The sequence below is a fragment of the Marmota marmota genome, unplaced genomic scaffold, assembly GCF_001458135.2.
Source record: "Marmota marmota marmota unplaced genomic scaffold, marMar, whole genome shotgun sequence".
In the NCBI taxonomy this organism is placed as follows: domain Eukaryota; kingdom Metazoa; phylum Chordata; class Mammalia; order Rodentia; family Sciuridae; genus Marmota; species Marmota marmota.
The window spans coordinates 6,910,557-6,930,163 of record NW_026000294.1 but is presented as its reverse complement, the minus strand read 5'-3'; the positions used below and the strand labels follow the sequence as shown (position 1 = coordinate 6,930,163).

Genomic DNA, 19,607 nt, shown 5'->3' with positions numbered 1-19,607 from the left:
AATTTAAAAAAAAAAAAAAAAAAAAGAAAAAACAAGGAAAAATTCTTAATGAAAAATTAAAGAATTGTCTGGTGAGATGGTCAAAACTCTCACTATCTATGCCAGACTATCCTCCTTTCCGTTTCTTCCTGGGCTACATACCCCTTAGAGGTAGCAAGTGATGAGAGTTGTTAAACCCTTCTGAAGAAAGAGTTGTTAAGCCCAGCTGCAGCTTGTTGTAATAACTCTCAGCTTCCCTTCTCACCAGTATAAGATAGGACATCATGGAAAATTCTGTCAATTGGTGTTTTGTCTGGACAGATTAGATTGATGCATTTATAGGATGGCTGATGCAGAGTTCTAAACAAAAAGGGGCAGTGGCTGTGCCCTCTCACTGGACTTTTGGAACTTTGTCTGGTGATATGTATCTGCAGAGAGATTAGATGAATATACTGTGGGGCCAGGGAGATGAAGATCTCTGCTGGGTGTCTGGATCACTAGGGGCCTCCTGACAACTCCACTTCTAATGTGGGTTAACCAACCCTCCACAGTTTTTACACACTCCACTGCCTATGAATGTGGCCTTCCAGAATCAGACCCTGAGTGTTTTTGTGCCCATCTTTCCAGGTTTGGGACCTTCCCTGGAAGGTCCTATGAACCACCAGACCCAAAGGGAAAGCAAGCCACACTCCCCTCCATATCCACAACCCTAGTCCTTCTGGCAGAATACTCTGTTCTCATTTCAATTGTGCCCCACCAGGCACACTCAGGCACGCATGGCAGGTTCTTATCAGGACAACGTTTGCAACACTTACTCTGATCTACCAGGCTCCTGTAGCAGCACACCACAGTGTGGCCACTTCAAAATGGCTCCCTACCTCATCTTTCTGTTCACTACCCTAGAAACACAAATCATGTTTCAAACAACAGTGCACTGAATGCTACAAGTTCTCCCATGACAAATTTTTTTGTTATATTTCTTTCTACCTGTATCACCCCTCAACTCTTCAATTAGCACCTCTGGCCCTACCACCTAGCTTCAAATTACTCTTTCTTTTCCTCTGTTCAAAGCACCTAAGTTTCTGTGTTCCTGTGATTTTATGACTATCCAGTATTAAATTTCAGTGAATTTCCTTTGTCACCCACTTGGATGGGAAGCAGTACTCCTGCTGATTGAATCCTGAGTCATGGAGCAAGTGGAAAGTGCACCCTCCCTCTAATTCACCATCTTTAAATCCCATATATACTTCTTGATAGAAGATACCATATCTTATATTTCATTAGACACAATAATGCTGATGATTCCCTCTTTGACACAACAATGATGACAATAACAAATTATGCAAACTCATGTATATTGTTTTACAATACTCAAAAACTTTGCATAGGTTATCTCATTTAATATTTGGAAATACACTATATTTCTGTTTTAGCTTTCTCTCTGCTATGACTTAAAGACCCAACCAGAACAATCATAGAGGAGGAAAAATTTATTAGAGGGCTCACGGTTTCCGAGTTCTTTGTCCATAGAAGGCTGGCTCCATTCCTCGGGGCTCATAATGAGGTAGAACATCATGGTGGAAGAGTGTGGCGGAGGAAAGTGGCTCACATGATGAACAGGAAAACAGAGAGAGACTCCACTTGCCATATACAAATATGTACTCCCAAGCCACACCCCCAAGTCCCACCTCTTCCAGCCACACCTTACCACTTCAGTTATCACTCAGTTAATCCCTATTGGGATGAATTCATTAATTGGGTTAAGACTTTCATAACCCAATCATTTTTCCTCTGAACCTTCTTGTATTGTCTCACAAGTGAGCTTTTGGGGGGACAACTCACATCCAAACCATAACAATGAACTATTAATAGGTGCAGAAATTGAAGCTCAGAAAGATGTAATGGCACGCTTTAGGTTTCACAGCAAGCAAGTGGGCAAACTGATCTCCAAATTATGCTATGTAGTGGACTTCAATACATACCAACTAACTAAATCTGTGAGATCCTGAACGAAATGGATCATATGGTGGATGGAATTGGTAAACTAGTTGAGGACAGAGTCAGAGACTTATGTGGGTGGATATTAGGACTTTTTTTGAAAGAGAGAGAGAGAGAGAGAGAGAGAGAGAGAGAGAGAAATTTTAATATTTATTTTTTAGTTTTTGGCAGACACAACATCTTTGTTAGTATGTGGTGCTGAGGATTGAACCCGGGCCACACGCATGCCAGGCGAGCGCGCTACCGCTTGAGCCACATCCCCAGCCCCGATATTAGGACTTTTTAAAATGGTAATTTATAAATTGAGAAGAGAAGCTGTTTGAAAAGGAGATGAAATGATAAGTTTGGATTTGAACATGTTAGTTTTCTGATACTATTCAGATGTTAGAGGAGATGAGCTATAAGAACCATTATAATCCATTCTCTATACAGAAGCAAACTTTAAAAAATAGAATTCGGATCACATTACTCCCCTAGCTAAAACCCTACAGTCACAGTCACTTTCTATTTTACTTAGGATAAGACTTTTCTGGTAAATGAATGGATCTGGACACTATTATGCTAATTGAGCCAATTTGAAAAAAACAAAGGTTGAATGTTGTCTCTGATATGTGGATGATAACACACAACAAGAGGTGGGAGGGGGAGAATAGAAGTTCAGTGGATTAGAGAAAGGGGAATGAAGGAAAGGGAGAGGGGCTGGAAATAGGAAAGACAGTGGGATGAATCTGACTTCACTTTCCTATGTATATATATGAATACACCACAGTGAATCTCCACATCATGTACAACCACAAAAGTGAGATCCTAATTAAAATAAGATGTAGTCCATGTTTGTATAAATATTTCAAAATATACTCTACTGTCATGTACAACTAAAAAGAACAGTGAAACCAAACAAACTTGTAACACATTCTACAAGACCACTTATGATCTTCTCACTGATCTCTATGGCCTTCCCTCTGGTACAATTCTTTCTCTTACGCTATGATTCAACTACTCTATTTTACTTTCAGTTCTGGCTGTTTGGCCTAATTTCTATTCATCTCTCATTTCTCTTCTTGTATATTACTTCCTTCCAATATAATCTAGTCCTCTTATTGCAACCTCTCACTTGCTGCTTTATTTTTTTAAAACTACCTATCACAGTTTATAATTTTATATTTATTTATGTGATTATGTGCTTGTGGTGTTTCTCCCCCACTAGATTGTAAGATTTAGAAGATAAGGGATATTCTAATTTGTTTGTTTCTGTATCTCTGGCACCTAGAGCTGTGCTTATTGCCTAATATTCTTTGGACAAATTTGTATCAATAGACTGAATAAACCAAGATTTCTTGAGTGTGAACCTGAAATTATTCCAAACAGCTTAATTTGCCCTTAATAAATGATACTTTTTTTGAAGTGAAGGATGGAATTCAGTCATTACTTTCAGGATACTGAAGAGTCTACCTAGTTTAAATACCAGATAAAAATAAGAAATGATAAAGGGAGGGAAGGAGGAGAGAAAGAGAGATTTTGATCAGTATGTACAATTTGAAATTGTTTAAGTATTGGATTGAAAAAGTGTCACATTCCAGATCGCATCTAAAAATAGATCTTATTAGAGAAACAGAATGACAAACTTATACCCAAGTAGAGTTTATTTGACATAATTAGTCAAACATGGAATATAACTTATTCTAATTAGGACCCCACTCTTGTGGTTGTACATGATGTGGAGACTCAATGTGGTGTATTCCTATATGTACATAGGGTAGCAAACTACTTCAGCTGTATGTCTAAAACTGAGTATGGAGTACAATCTTGAAGTGTAATATTTATAGGTAAATTTTACTGTGACATTCTTATACTTTTTTGCTTTATAGAGAAAAACTTCTCAGTCAACCTTAATCAATTATACATAGCTTGTTTTCATGGTTTTGAAGACGTTCAGTTTTGTCCATTTCTCTACATTCTTCACTGTATTAAGACTTTTCATTTTCAGCAATATTTTTAATAGCCATGACAATATTTGAAATGGTATCCAGAATAATCAGGGAAATCACCATGCCTTTTGTATTTACAAAGTACATTCATGGTTCTAGCGTACTACTATATATCTGATACACAATGTGCTCAACTATTCCTTCACATGTAGAGTGACTAATCATATAGGTTTTAAGTGTAACTTCAAATATACCTTCAAGAGGTCAAAATAGCCAACAAAGAATGGATATAGCTAAAATGAAATTTTCTTTATATAGTCCTGAAAGGCAGTTGTGTTTTTTGACATTGTCCATGAAACTGCCTTCTGAACATTAGTTTTTGTCTCAGGGAATAGAAAAAAACAAACAAACAAACAAAAAACTAAAAGTGCTCCCATATCTACTCTAACTTGCATCTTTTCAGTGTTCCCAGTGACAATATTTACTTTGGCTTTTAAGACTGGAGTCATAGTTGTCTATTCAGTAGCTTCTATGAGCTTTACAAGCTGTGGTAAAACTTCTGTTTTAACAAACATTTTAAATAAGTTCATTTGGACCATTAGTAACATAGGAAATAGTTCAGCAAATATCTGTAAATATTTCTAGATTATCATGATGAAGGAGATAAACTAGATGATAGATGATTGAGGATATATATACATTTGATTTCATTTAATCATTATATGATGCATATCAAAATATCCCATGACACTGCATTAAAATTTACATTTGTAATATTTTATGTCCTAATTTAAAATAAAAAATAATTTTATAATAAATTAGAAAGAATTGTATAACAGCATCTAATAAAGTAAGTAGGATTCTTAACAATGGTTTGAAAGCATCTGGGTAAAACTGTACAAATAATCTTTTTTTTTATTGGTTGTTCAAAACATTACAAAGCTCTTGACATATCATATTTCATACATTAGATTCAAGTTGGTTATGAACTCCCAATTTTACCCCGAATACAGATTGCAGAATCACATCGGTTACATATCCACATTTTTACATAATGCCCTATTAGTAACTGTTGTATTCTGCTACCTTTCCTATCCTCTACTATCCCCCCTCCCCTCCCCTCCCATCTTCTCTCTCTACCCCATCTACTGTAATTCGTTTCTCTCCTTGTTTATTTTCCCATTCCCCTCACAACCTCTTATATGTAATTTTGTATAACAATGAGGGTCTCCCTCCATTACCATGCAATTTCCCTTTTCTCTCCCTTTCCCTCCCACCTCATGTATCTGCTTAATGTTAATCTTTTCTTCCTGCTCATCCTCCCTGCTCTGTTCTTAGTTGCTCTCATTATATCAAAGAAGACATTTGGTATTTGTTTTTTAGGGATTGGCTAGCTTCACTAAGCATAATCTGCTCTAGTGCCATCCATTTCCCTGCAAATTCTATGATTTTGTCATTTTTTAGTGCTGCGTAATACTCCATGGTGTATAAATGCCACATTTTTTTTATCCATTCATCTATTGAAGGGCATCTGGGTTGGTTCCACAGTCTAGCAATTGTGAATTGTGCTGCTATGAACATCGATGTAGCAGTATCCCTGTAGTACGCTCTTTTAAGGTCTTCAGGGAAAAGTCCAAGAAGGGCAATAGCTGGGTCAAATGGTGGTTCCATTCCCAGCTTTCCCAGGAATCTCCATACTGCTTTCCAGATTGGCCGCACCAGTTTGCAGTCCCACCAGCAATGTACAAGAGTACCCTTTTCCCCACATCCTCTCCAGCACTTGTTGTTGTTTGACTTCATAATGGCTGCCAATCTTACTGGAGTGAGATGGTATCTTAGGGTGGTTTTGATTTGCATTTCTCTGACTGCTAGAGATGGTGAGCATTTTTTCATGTACTTGTTGATTGATTGTATGTCCTCCTCTGAGAAGTGTCTGTTCAGGTCTTTGGCCCATTTGTTGATTGGGTTATTTGTTTTCTTATTGTTTAATTTTTTGAGTTCTTTGTATACTCTGGATATTAGGGCTCTATCTGAAGTGTGAGGAGTAAAAATTTGTTCCCATGATGTAGGCTCCCTATTTACCTCTTTTATTGTTTCTCTTGCTGAGAGAAAACTTTTCAGTTTAAGTAAGTCCCATTTGTTGATTTTTGTTATCAACTTTTGTGCTATGGGTGTCCTATTAAGGAATTTGGAGCCCGACCCTACAATATGTAGATCGGAGCCAACTTTTTCTTCTATCAGACGCAGAGTCTCTGATTTGATATCTAGCTCCTTGATCCACTTTGAGTTAACTTTTGTGCATGGCGAGAGGAGGGGATTCAGTTTCATTTTGTTGCATATGGATTTCCAGTTTTCCCAGCACCATTTGTTGAAGATGCTATCCTCCCTCCATTGCATGCTTTTAGCTCCTTTATCAAATATAAGATAGTTGTAGCTTTGTGGATTAGTCTCTGTGTCCTCTATTCTGTACCATTGGTCCACCCTCCTGTTTTGGTACCAGTACCATGCTGTTTTTGTTACTATTGCTCTGTAATATAGTTTTAAGTCTGGTATCGCTATACCGCCTGATTCGCACTTCCTGCTTAGAATTGCTTTTGCTATTCTGGGTCTTTTATTTTTCCATATGAATTTCATGATTGCTTTATCCATTTCTACAAGAAATGCCGTTGGGATTTTGATTGGCATTGCATTAAACCTATAGAGAACTTTTGGTAATATCGCCATTTTGATGATGTTAGTTCTGCCTATCCATGAACAGGGTATATTTTTCCATCTTCTAAGATCTTCTTCTACTTCTCTTTTTAGGGTTTTGTAGTTTTCATTATATAAATCTTTCACCTCTTTTGTTAGGTTGATTCCCAAGTATTTTATTTTTTTTGAGGATATTGTGAATGGAGTGTTTTTCCTCATTTCCGTTTCAGAAGTTTTGTCGCTGATATACAGAAATGCCTTTGATTTATGCGTGTTGATTTTATATCCTGCCACTTTGCTGAATTCATTTATTAGTTCTAGTAGTTTTTTTGTAGACCCTTTTGGGTCTTCTAGGTATAGAATCATGTCATCTGCAAATAGTGATAATTTAAGTTCTTCCTTTCCTATTTTTATGCCTTTAATTTCTTTCGTCTGTCTAATTGCTCTGGCCAGTGTTTCGAGAACTATATTGAATAGAAGTGGTGATAGAGGGCATCCCTGTCTTGTTCCAGATTTTAGGGGGAATGCCTTCAATTTTTCTCCATTGAGAATGATGCTAGCCTGAGGCTTAGCATAGATAGCTTTTACAATGTCGAGGTAAGTTCCTGTTATCCCTAGTTTTTCTAATGTTTTGAACATAAAGGGATGCTGTACTTTGTCGAATGCTTTTTCTGCGTCTATTGAGATGATCATATGGTTCTTATTTTTAAGTCTATTGATGTGGTGAATAACATTTATTGATTTCCGTATATTGAACCATCCTTGCATCCCAGGGATGAATCCTACTTGATCATGGTGCACAATTTTTTTGATGTGCCTTTGTATCCGATTCGCCAGAATTTTATTGAGGATTTTTGCATCTAGGTTCATCAGAGATATTGGTCTGTAGTTTTCTTTCTTTGAGGTGTCTTTGTCTGGTTTCGGAATCAGGGTGATGTTGGCCTCATAGAATGAATTTGGCAGAGCTCCTTCTTTTTCTATTTCCTGAAATAACTTGAAAAGTATTGGTATTAATTCTTCCTTAAAGGTTTTGTAAAACTCCGCTGTATACCCATCCGGTCCTGGGCTTTTCTTGGTTGGAAGTCTTTTGATTGCTTCTTCTATTTCATCTATTGTTATTGGTCTGTTTAAGTTGTGAGTATCCTCCTGACTCAGTCTGGGCAAATCATATGACTTAAGGAATTTATCGATGTCTTCACTATCTTCTATTTTATTGGAATATAGGTTTTCAAAATAATTTCTAATTGTCTTCTGTATTTCTGTAGTGTCTGTTGTGATATTGCCTTTTTCATCCCGTATGTTAGTGATTTGAGTTCTCTCTCTTCTTCTCTTCGTTAGCATGGCTAAGGGTCTGTCGATCTTATTTATTTTTTCAAAGAACCAACTTTTAGTTTTGTTAATTTTTTCAATAGTTTCTTTTGTTTCAATTTCGTTGATTTCCGCTCTGATTTTAATTATTTCTTGCCTTCTGCTACATTTGCTGTTGTTTTGCTCTTCCTTTTCTAGGGCTTTGAGATGAAGTGTGAGCTCATTTATTTGTTGGTTTTTCCTTTTTTTGAGGAATGACCTCCAAGCGATGAATTTCCCTCTTAAAACTGCTTTCATTGTGTCCCATAGATTCCGATATGTTGTGTCTGTATTTTCATTTATCTCTAAGAATTTTTTGATTTCTTCCTTTATGTCTTCTGTAACCCATTGATCATTCAGTAACATATTGTTCATTTTCCATGTGATGTAGGATTTTTCCTTCCTTCTTTTATCATTGATTTCCAGTTTCATTCCATTATGATCAGATAAAATGCATGGTATTATCTCCACCCCTGTATATTTACTGAGGGTTGCCCTATGGCATAATATATGGTCTATTTTTGAGGAGGATCCATGTGCTGCTGAGAAAAAAGTATATCCACTTGATGATGGTTGATATATTCTATATATGTCAGTTAAGTCTAGGTTGTTGATTGTGATATTGAGTTCTATAGTTTCTTTATTCAGCTTTTGTTTGGAGGATCTGTCCAATTGTGAGAGAGGTGTGTTGAAGTCACCCATAATTATTGTGTTGTGGTCTATTTGATTCTTGAACTTGAGGAGAATTTGTTTTATGAACGTCGCAGCACCATTATTTGGTGCATAAATATTGATAATTGTTATGTCTTGTTGGTGAATGGTTCCTTTTAACAGTATATAATGTCCTTCCTTATCCCTTTTGATTAATTTAGTCTTGAAGTCAATTTTATTCGATATGAGGATGGCCACCCCTGCTTGCTTACGAGGACCGTGTGCATGGTATATTTTTTCCCAACCTTTCACCTTCAGCCTGTGTATGTCTTTTCCAATCAGATGTGTCTCCTGGAGGCAGCATATTGTTGGATTTGTTTTTTTAATCCATGTTACCAGCCTATGTCGCTTTATTGGAGAGTTTAAGCCATTAACGTTTAGAGTTACTATTGATATATGGTTTGTACTTCCAGCCATGTTTGATTATTTATCTTCTTTTTTTTTTTTTTTTTTTAATTTAGTTTGTTTCTCCATGGTTAGCTTTCCCCCCGCCCTCTGTCTTTATAGAGGCACTTCCCACTGATGGTTTTGGTTATTGTTTTTCATTTCTTCCTCGTGTAGTGTTTTGCTCAAGATGCTTTGCAATGCTGGTTTTCTGGCTGCAAATTCTTTTAGCTTTTGTTTATCATGAAAGATTTTTATTTCGTTATCGTACCTGAAGCTTAATTTTGCTGGATACAGAATTCTTGGTTGGCATCCATTGTCTTTCAGTGTTTGAAATACGTTGTTCCAGGATCTTCTCGCTTTCAGCGTCTGTGATGAAAAATCCGTTGTTAACCTTATTGGTTTACCCCTGAATGTAATCTGCCTCCTTTCTCTTGTAGCTTTTAGTATTTTCTCTTTGTTCTGTATATTGGATATCTTCATAACAATGTGTCTTGGCGTTGGTCTACTGTGATTTTGTGTGCTCGGTGTCCTGTATGCATCTACAATTTGTATATCCGTTTCCTTTTTTATTTCTGGAAAGTTTTCTGTAATTATTTCTTTCAGCAGGTTACTCATTCCCTTGGTTTGAATCTCTGTACCTTCTTCTATCCCGATGACTCGTAGGTTTGGTTTCTTTATGTTATCCCATATCTCTTGGATGTTTTTCTCGTGGTTTTTAACCAGCCTTTCTGAGTTGGCTAGGCTCTTTTCAAGATGATATATTTTGTCTTCATTATCTGATGTTCTGGCTTCTACTTGCTCCACTCTGTTAGTGATACTCTCAATTGAGTTTTTAATTTGGTTTATCGTTTCCTTCATTTCTAGAATTATTGTTTGGTTTTTTTTTATAATCTCAATCTCCTGATAAAGATGCTTAACTTCTTCTTTTATCTGTCTATGTAATTCATTTTCAAAGTGTTCTTTCACTGTTTGGATTTGCTGTCTCGTATCTTCTTTAAGGTTCCATTCCATCTGTCTAAGGTATTCCTTGAGTTCTTTATATGACCATTTTTCTGCTGACTCTAGGTCCTCCTGAATATTTAGGCTGTCCTTCATTGTTTGTACTCCTTTTCTTCCTTGCTTTTTTATGCTGCTCATGTTACTTCTTGTTGTGTTTGACTGCTGAGTTACTGTTTACTCTTATAGATTTATTTGATGCTTGAGAGGAAAGATATTAGAAGGGAAGGGAAGAAGTCACTAAAGAGAATGAGAGTAGGCAGGTAGAATTCAAGGAAGGGGGAATAAGAAAATTGAAAAGAAATGAAAAGACAAAAGAAACAAGAATAACAAGGATTAGATAATAAAGAAAGAAAGAAAAGACGAGAAAAAAAAATTTTTAACAAAAATAATAGTGATAATAAAAAATGAAAATTAAAATTTAAAAATAATAATAATAATAATAAAATAAAAAAATTAAAAAAAATTAAAAACATTAAAAAAAAGTTAAAGAACAACAACACCAACAACAAAATGAAAATGACAGAAAAAGAAGAAAAAATAATAATAAATGCAGTCATAGAGTTCGATTAACTTCTCTTCCAGTAGGTGGAGCTGTGCCCACTGGGCCAAGCTTCTCCTCTCAATAGGTGGGAACCATTCACTGTGCAGCAGCTCTTTCTCCTAGACTGGGCGGGTCTCCAATCCTGAGTGTCTAGGGCCTTGTCTTGTGTTTCCTCAAGCCAGGCCGTGCTCACCTGTGGCGCTCACCACAATACTGTCTACACGCCAGGTCTGCTGCTCCTGGGAGCCCTGTTTTCATGAACACCTGGGCTCACTCTCCCTGTTTGCCTCCCTCAGACCCTAAGTTTGTAGAGCTTGGGGCTGAGAATCCCCAGCGAATTTGCTTGCCCTCCGGTAGCCACGCCCCCGGTAGCTGGTGCAAGAGACCTCAGTTGTCAGCACTGGTGGGAGTGGTAGCCGGGAGTTCCGCACCGTGAGTCCCTCGGTCTGGCTATCGTGCTCACAGGAGAGCTGGGAGGGGCCCTTATGGGAGAGCTGGGAGGGGCCCTTAAGGTTTCCCTGCTGTGTGGAGAGAGATGGCTAGGGGATTACACACCTGTTGCGCTGGTTTCAATGAAGTTATCTCCTCCGCACGTGATGTCAGTTCTCTGCCATGGTGGTATCCCGTGCAAATGGTGACCGTTCGTTCCCTTTGCCGGGTGACCAATGCAACGGGTGGGTCCTGACTGTCTTTCCCAAGCCCCGTTTCAATCCTGTGGCCACTGCCTATGAAGGCTCGGTTGGCTTTTACCTCTGTATGTTCAGACGGGCCGACCAGTTATTTCAGCGGGATCCTTAATGCTGAGTCACGAGAAGCAGGCGAAGTTTAATGCAGCCGATCCGGGCTCGGTGTGTGTGTTCTGAGGGGCCCAGACTGTTCGCCCCAGATCCATGTCAGCTCAGCATTGCCTAGTGATCCTGAGCAAACAGCATTTAGACAATTTACGACTCCCTATGCCCGCGCAGCTGGAGAGGTCAGAGACTTGATCTCTCCGTGCCCGCCGCCATGTTGGATCTGTACAAATAATCTTATGCTATAGATGAAGTATCAGGAACTACAAGAAGAATTAATAAAGTTCCTGTTTTTCCATTCCTGTTAACCAGATATGGGAAAGCTGAAGAATTACCTGAAATGTTTCTTAGAGGCCATATAGCTCATTCACTGAAACATGATGGAGCAATGAATGCTAGAATGCTGGTATAGTACCTTCATCTACCACAGCTTTGATCTATTCTGATTTCACAAAAGCAATGTTAGCAATTAGGCCTAAGCTTATTAAAATCAAATAGGAGTACTTTCAGAGAAATTCACACATTTTGGAATGAAACCAGCCTTGATTGTCTTGTTAATGGAGTGCTATTTTTCTATGGAAATAGTTTTCTAGCAACTTGAGTAACATGGAGTTGGCTTTCCAAATTATTGCTATTTTTGTCTTTCACACTGTCATCAACAGATGTACAAAGCCATAGTTGCTTTTTTTCCTTTTGTGAAGAAGTATTAGCAGCAGGAACAGAGCTTACATTTTATTTGTTTGTTTGTTTATTTTGTTGGAACTGGAAATTAAACCCTGGGGCATTCTGCCACTAATCTATTTTGAGATAAGGTCTTGCTAAATTGCTGAGGGTAGTCTCACACTTGTTATTTTCCTATTTCAGCTTCCTGAGTAGCTGGAATTACAGGCATGCACCACCTTACATTTCTTCTTTTCAGCATCTGCTGATCTTTTTTACATTTCCTCAAATTCATATTAACATTAATATACTACAGTATCATCTTTCTCAGTTTTCTTCCTTTTCTTTGTTATTGAACCTGTTAAGATAGGAAGTTAGTGAATTAGCATTCTCATTGGTGAACATGTTGTTAGACAGTGTGAGAAAAATTAGAAGATAATTATGGATCTTGCACATAGGTAAAAATATCAGGGTTCACAGGCTTAAGGTCATCACTCTCTAGATGACTGAAAAAAATGTTATGCTTTTAGTGTTTAAACTGTAAAGTCTTTCAGAGATTGTCTTTTAGTTTTTTTAATGATGTTTGAAAAAAGTGGTAACAGATTCTTCCCATAACTTGAGCTCTGACAAATTGACAAATGCCTGTAATCCCAGCTACTTGGGAGACTGCATCAGGAGGATCACAAGGGCCAGCCTAGGCAATTTAGCAAGATTCTGCCTCGAAATTTTAAAATAAATAAATAAAGAAAAGAAAAGAAAAAAGAAAAAAAATGACTAGGGATGTAACTCAGTGAAATAGCACCCCTGGGTTGAATACCCGGTACCTAATAATAATAATAATAATAATAATAATAATAATAATACTCTTCCTATGTCAAGTGGAAAAATACCACATTTCAATTTAAAGAAGAGATTACCAAAAGGATGGTAATATCCATTAAAGAGTGGGGAAAGTTAGTTCGACAATATTCTGTAGTCAAGTCTATGGTAGGCTGATTTTATAATGATTTTACTTTTAAATGTGTAAATTGGAGATTTGAGGAGAGATTCTGATTAAACTAGAATTATATGCTTCATTTTCTTTTCTTTTTATTATGCCTGTCCTTTTTCAAATCATGGTAATAACAATGATTAGTATTATAAGATGATCATTATTATTGACAGATAAAATTACATTTCCATTTTCTTCAAACTTCATCTTTAAAAGACCTGTAAAGATAGAGTACAAACTCATATAAACAAGATGTGATTTTATTATCCCTGGCTCATAAACAAAGTGAAATTTAAAATGGGTTGGCAACATATAATTAAGATTTATCTTACCAAATGGCAACCTTACCTTTTAAGAGATTCTTTTCTGGATATTTTAAATAAAAATAACTTAGCTTCTAAACTGAAGATACAAAATCACTGTTTAATAAAAGTAACCTTAAAAACCTACATATTTTTGGAAATAGGTGTTTATCTTCTGAATGTCATAGTTATGTTGATAAGATTGTCCTTATATTAGAATTTGTGGAACTGTCAGCATATTGTTCATTTACCACACTGGTATGCAGCTTCTATATGCAAATTTTGAAGAAAGTGAAAATTTTGCTTTATTTGTGTTTTTTCAAAAATTTATTTTAATTAATTTATTTAATTTGTCATAGGTATATATGACAGCAGAATGCATTTTGATTCATTGTACACAATTGCAGCACAACTTTTCATTTCTCTGATTGTACACAATGTAGCGTTGCATCATATGTGCAGTCATAGATGTACCTAGGGTAATAATGTCCATCTCATTCCACCTTCTTTCCTGCTCTCATGCCCTCTCCATTCCCCTCCCTCCCCTTTGCAATATGCAAAATTCCTCCATTCCTCCCATGCCACTGCCATTATGGATCAGCATCCATTTATCAGAGAAAACATTTGGCCTTTGGTTTTTGGGGATTGGTTTACTTTGCTTAGCATGATATTCTCCAACTCCATCCACTTACCTGGAAATGCCATAATTTTCCTCTCTTTTATTGCTGAGTAATATTCCATTGTATATATGTACCATAGTTTCTGGGTATTTTTTTATTGATTCTAATTAGTTATAGTTATACATAACAACAGAATGCATTTTGACACATCATTCACAGGTGGAGTATAACTTCTCATACTTCTGGTTGTACATGATGTTGAGTTACACAGATTGTAATCATATATGCACATAGAGTAATAATGTCCCATTCATTCTACTATTATTTCTACCCCCATTGCCCTCCCCTTTCTTCACTCTCCTCTGTCTAACCCAAAGTTAATCTCTCCTCCCCACCCCCTTATTGTGAATTAACATCCTCATATCAGAGAAAACATTCAGCCTTTGGTTCTTTCGAATTGGCTTATTTCCCTTAGCATAATATTCTCCAGTTTCATGCATTTACTGGAAATGCCATAATTTCATTCTTCTTTAAGGCTGAGTAATATTCCATTATGTGTATATAACACACTTTCTTTATCCATTAATCTGTTGAAGAAAACCTAAGTTGGTTCAATACTTTAGTTATTGTGAGTTGAGCTACTATAAACATTGATGTGGTGTTTTTTGGGCATAAACTTAGGCATGTGATTACTGGGTATATCATGGTAGATCATCTATAAATATTTTATTAATTAAGGAATGACAACATAATTCAACCAGGATGTTGAATTAATCGCACTTAATTCATGGAATATTATCATCATTTGTCTGTGTAAAGGCCATCACTTGTGGGCTTTCTTTGTTGTTGTCTAATTTTACTTATTTCCTTCTATATTTGTTCCCTATTGTCTTTCCCAGCTCTCATTTTCTTTCCTTTTTATTGGTGTATGTTATATATTAATTATATGAAATGGTGCATTTCATGATGGTGTATTCTCACATACATAAAAATATAATTTGAACAGTTTCACTCCTCAATACCTCTTTTATCTTCTCCTCTTCTCTCCATCTGCTCCCTTTCCTATGTCCTAATGGTTACCTTTCTACTTTCATGGTGTTCCTTTTTTTCCAGTTTTTTTTTCCCTCTAGTTTCCACATATCCGAGTCTAACTTATTCCTCTTAAAATTGTGATCTCCATTTCCATCTGTTTTCCTGTAAATGATATAGTTTCATTCTTCTTTATGCTGAATAAAAATCGACCGTGTATTTATACCACATATATATCTTTTATCCATTTATCTCCAGAGGGCACCTAGGCAGATTCCTTAACTTGCCTATTGTGAATTGTGCTGAAGTTAACATGGGTATGCTGTGTCTCTAAAGTATGCTGAATTTAATACTTTTGAAAAAATACCAAGGAGTGGTATGGCTGCATCATATGGTAGTCCTATTTTTAGATATTTGAGGAATCTTCATACTGATTTTCATAGTGGCTATAGTAATTTGCATTCCCACCAAGGGTATATAAGAGTTCCTTTTCCCCTGCATTCTTGACAGTATTTAATGTTATTTGTATTGTTAATTGTTATTTTAACTGAAGTAACATATAATCTCAAGGGTACTTTTATTTTTACATATTTATTTTTTAGTTTCAGTTGGACACAATATCTTCATTTTACATTTATGTGGTGCTGAGGATTGAACCCAGAGCCTTGTGCATGCGAGGCGAGCACTCTAACACTGAGCCACAGCCCCTGAACTATACTTTTGATTTGCAATTCCCTGATAGCTGAAGGTAGTGAATATTTTTTTCATAAAATTGTTGGCCATTTGTACTTCTTTGTTTAGAAGTATCTGGTTATTTCATTTTCTCATTTTTTGATTACCCATTTCCCATTTTAATGGTATGTTCTATTTTGTGTATGAATTCTTGTAAATTGTTAATTTTATCTGTGCACATATTTTTAAATGTATATGAATGATATTATACTATATATTTTATTGTATTTATTGTTTTATTTATTCAGCATTTCTTAAAATATCTACCCATGTTTCCCGAAGTATACCTAGTTGATTTTTTTAATCTGATGCCTAATACAGTAGTCTTTCCTTACACTAGTTTCCCTTTTTCTTGGTTGCAGTTACCATTGTCAGCCATAGTCCAAAAATATTAAGTGGGAAATTCCATAAACAATTTGTAATTTTAAAATTACATTATGCTTTTGTGAGTAGTGTGATGAAATTTCATGGCATTCTCTTCTGTTCCATTGAGGACTAAATCATCATTTTGTCTTGCATATATACATTGTATTTGTTTATCACCTGTTAGCCACTTAGGAGCAGCATGTGTTTTCAGATCGACTATGATGATATCGCAGTTCTTATGTTCAAGTAACTAGTATTTTACTTAATAATGACTCCATTGTGCAAGGGTAACATGCTAGCACTTCAGATATACCAAATAGAAGCAATAAGGCGCGTCCTTTACGGAAAGAAAGAAAATTGTATGTTGAAGATGCTAAGATCTCAGGCAAGATTAATCCTGTATGATATTGTGAGGGTGGAAAAAGAAACTCATACATATTTTTTTGCGTGCACCTCAAGTGAGGAAAATTATGTCCACAGTGCATGAAACTTGCTTAGTTGAGATGCAGTAAGTGTTAAATTATAGGATTGAATATCACCATCCATGGTTTTAGGCATCCACTGAGTATCTAAATACATATCTCTTGTGGATCCTGGGGTATACTATTGTCCGTACTCTGCATTTGCCACATTTTATTTTTTTGCTCCGTCAGTGATGGGCACCTAGTTTGTTTCTAACAGCACAAACACTACTGCAATTAAAATACTTACACATGTCCTACTACTGTGTGAGACTTTTGCTGAGATAGGTATCTCATTGAGATCACTAGTCTATAGGGTATATATTAATTTGAGTAATTGGTGCCAGATTTCTCTCAAGGGTGGCTTCATCAGCAATGCTTGAAGGCACCTATCTTCCCAAGTTCCCTTCATTGCATGTCACTATCCATTTTACTAAATTTTGCCAGTAAAATGACTAACTATAACACAGTGTTTTATTGTTATAATATATGTTTCTCAAGTATGCTAATGAGTTTGCATATGTTTCATATGATTTTATTTTTAGTGATTCCTTCTCTGTAAAATACCTGTTTATATTAGCCAATAATTCTACTGGAATTTCTCATCTTTTTTGCTGATTTGTAGGATTTCCTCAAATATATTCTAGATTTATTTCCTATAATTGTCACAAATATTTGATTAATAAATGACAAAATAGTCCAAGCTTTGCACTATTGTACTATATTAATTTTGTTACAAAGCTGGGTCTTTAGGATAGCTATCTCAGGGTTTTAGTTAGAAGTGTTTTCTCTTCATACTGTTAATTATCATTACCTGAAATCTGATCTTCAATTAGGTATAATTTATAGTATACTTTTATTTTAATCTGTTATGAAATTGCTAACATGACTTAACAACTTATACAGAAAGATGTTTAAAAATATTTCTGAAACTTGACAAGATTGTTCTAAAAGATATTAAAAAAATAAACAGGATTAACCAATAACATTTTAAAGTGAAAAGTACTAAGGGGAAATTTCTTTATTAGGTATTAAAATGAAACTTAAAAGCTAGATTATTCAAAAGACTGTAGTCCTGGAGTAAGAAAGTACTGGCTGATCAATGGATAGGATATTTAGCCAAAAAAGAAATCCTAGTATATTAACTCACCAAATATTAATTCAATGCTTATGATACAGGCACTATTTAAGGTAACCATGGCCACATTAAGTGAGCAAAACAAAATCTCTGCTCTCATGAAGTCTCCATTCTAGTGGTGTATTAGTGCGTATAGTTTTACATAATTGTTGGATTCATTTTGACATATTTATATCCATATCCACTTACTATAGGTAAGTGCATAGTTTTCTTCACTATGTAAAATAGAGTTATATTTACTATATGACTTAGGTAAGTATGTATGTATCTAATTTGTAATAAATATTTTGGTTACTTGCTATATACATCATTGGAGAAACAGTATTTTTTCATTAATTTGTATTAGTTAAAACTATTAACAACTATTTAGTGGGAAATGTTAAATCCTCACTTTTAAAAATAAATTTCATTGTATATATTTAGGGCATACAACATGATGTTATGGGAAACATAGATAGCAAAATGGTTATTACTGTGGAGCAGATTAGCATATTAATCATCTTGCATAGTTACCCCCTTTTAATTTGAATTCAATAACAGCTAAAGTCTATTCATTAAGCAAAAATCCAGAGTGCATTACAATATTTTTAGCTATAGTCTTCCTTTTCTACATTAGAACTCTAGATTTATTAATCTTGCACATATGATACTTTGTATCCTTTGACCTACATTTCCCCATTTTTTTTTCAACCCACACCCCTGGTAACTCCTATTTTATTTTTATATATTTGAATTTTAAAAACATTTTTTTAAGATTCCATATATAAGTGAGATCACACAATACTTTTTCTGTCTCTGACTTATTTCATTTAGCAAAATGTATACCAAATTCATTCCTGTTGTGCCAAATAAAAAGATTTCTTTAAATAGGCTGAATAATACTCTAGTATATGTGTGCAGATGTGCATGTGTGTACCACAGTTTTTTATCCATTTGTTCATTGACACTTAATTTTTTTTCCATATCACAGTGCAATAAAAAATTCTGCAATGAATGTGGGAGTGTAAGTATCTTTTGAAGTTGTAATTTCATTTCCTTTGGGTATATACATCCAGGGTCATATGGTAGTTACATTTTTATTTATTTAAAAATCCTCATACTGTTTCATAATGACTATCAATTTACATTCTTACTGACAATATAATGTTTCCCTTTTCTACACACCCTCACAAATACTAGGTATCTCTTCATTTTGACAATAGCCATGTTAACAGTTGTGAAGTGATATCTTATTTATGGTTTTGATTTGTATTTTTTTGATGATTAGTGATATGGAGCACCTTTTCATGTACCTATTGGCCATTTTTATGTATTTTTTTGGAGAACTATTGCCACAGTCTGGCTGGGCACAATTCAGGAGCCACTTGTCAAAAGAAACGAACTTTATTTTTAGAACCACACACGCCAAACAAAACAGCTCCTCAGGAAAAACCTTCAGAGCCCAACTGCCACCACTGGCTTCCCACAAGCCTCTCCACCTCCCCCACTCCTCCTGCTCTTGAGGCCGATTGGCTGGGTCGCGTGGACGGAGCCAAAAAAAGTCCCCCAATGAGCAGCTCCATGGTCTGAAAGGGCGGGGAAACAGCCCAATGAGCATCACCACAGAGGAGCCAATCAGTTGGCAGATAGAAGTTGCTGGGGCCGCTGTGAGCCAATCATCAGCTGGAAGTTTGCTGGCAGCTGGAAGTTTGCTGGGGCCCCTTCGGCTGTGGCTCTCAACATCTCCCCCTCTCTGTTTAAACAACAAGCATGTGGCTTAGGGACCGTGCCTGCCTTAGGTTGTCCAATAGTACATATGGTCCTTACCCGTTAGCGGATGAGCTGACCTCAAGGCGTCAGCCTCCTGTCTTAGGTTGGTACCATTGCAATTGGATCTTACCCGTCACTGACTACCAGTCCAGTATACAGCCACACCGGTGGAGAGGTCTTTGTACCA

The 19,607-nt window shown here is 36.0% G+C and overlaps 1 protein-coding gene across 7 annotated transcripts in view; it reads left to right on the top strand.

The window, feature by feature from the left end:
- The window catches only part of Zc3h12b (zinc finger CCCH-type containing 12B), a 308,449-nt gene that overhangs the window by 77,992 nt on the left and 210,850 nt on the right, over positions 1-19,607 (top strand). The gene's annotated exons all lie outside the window — the stretch shown is intronic.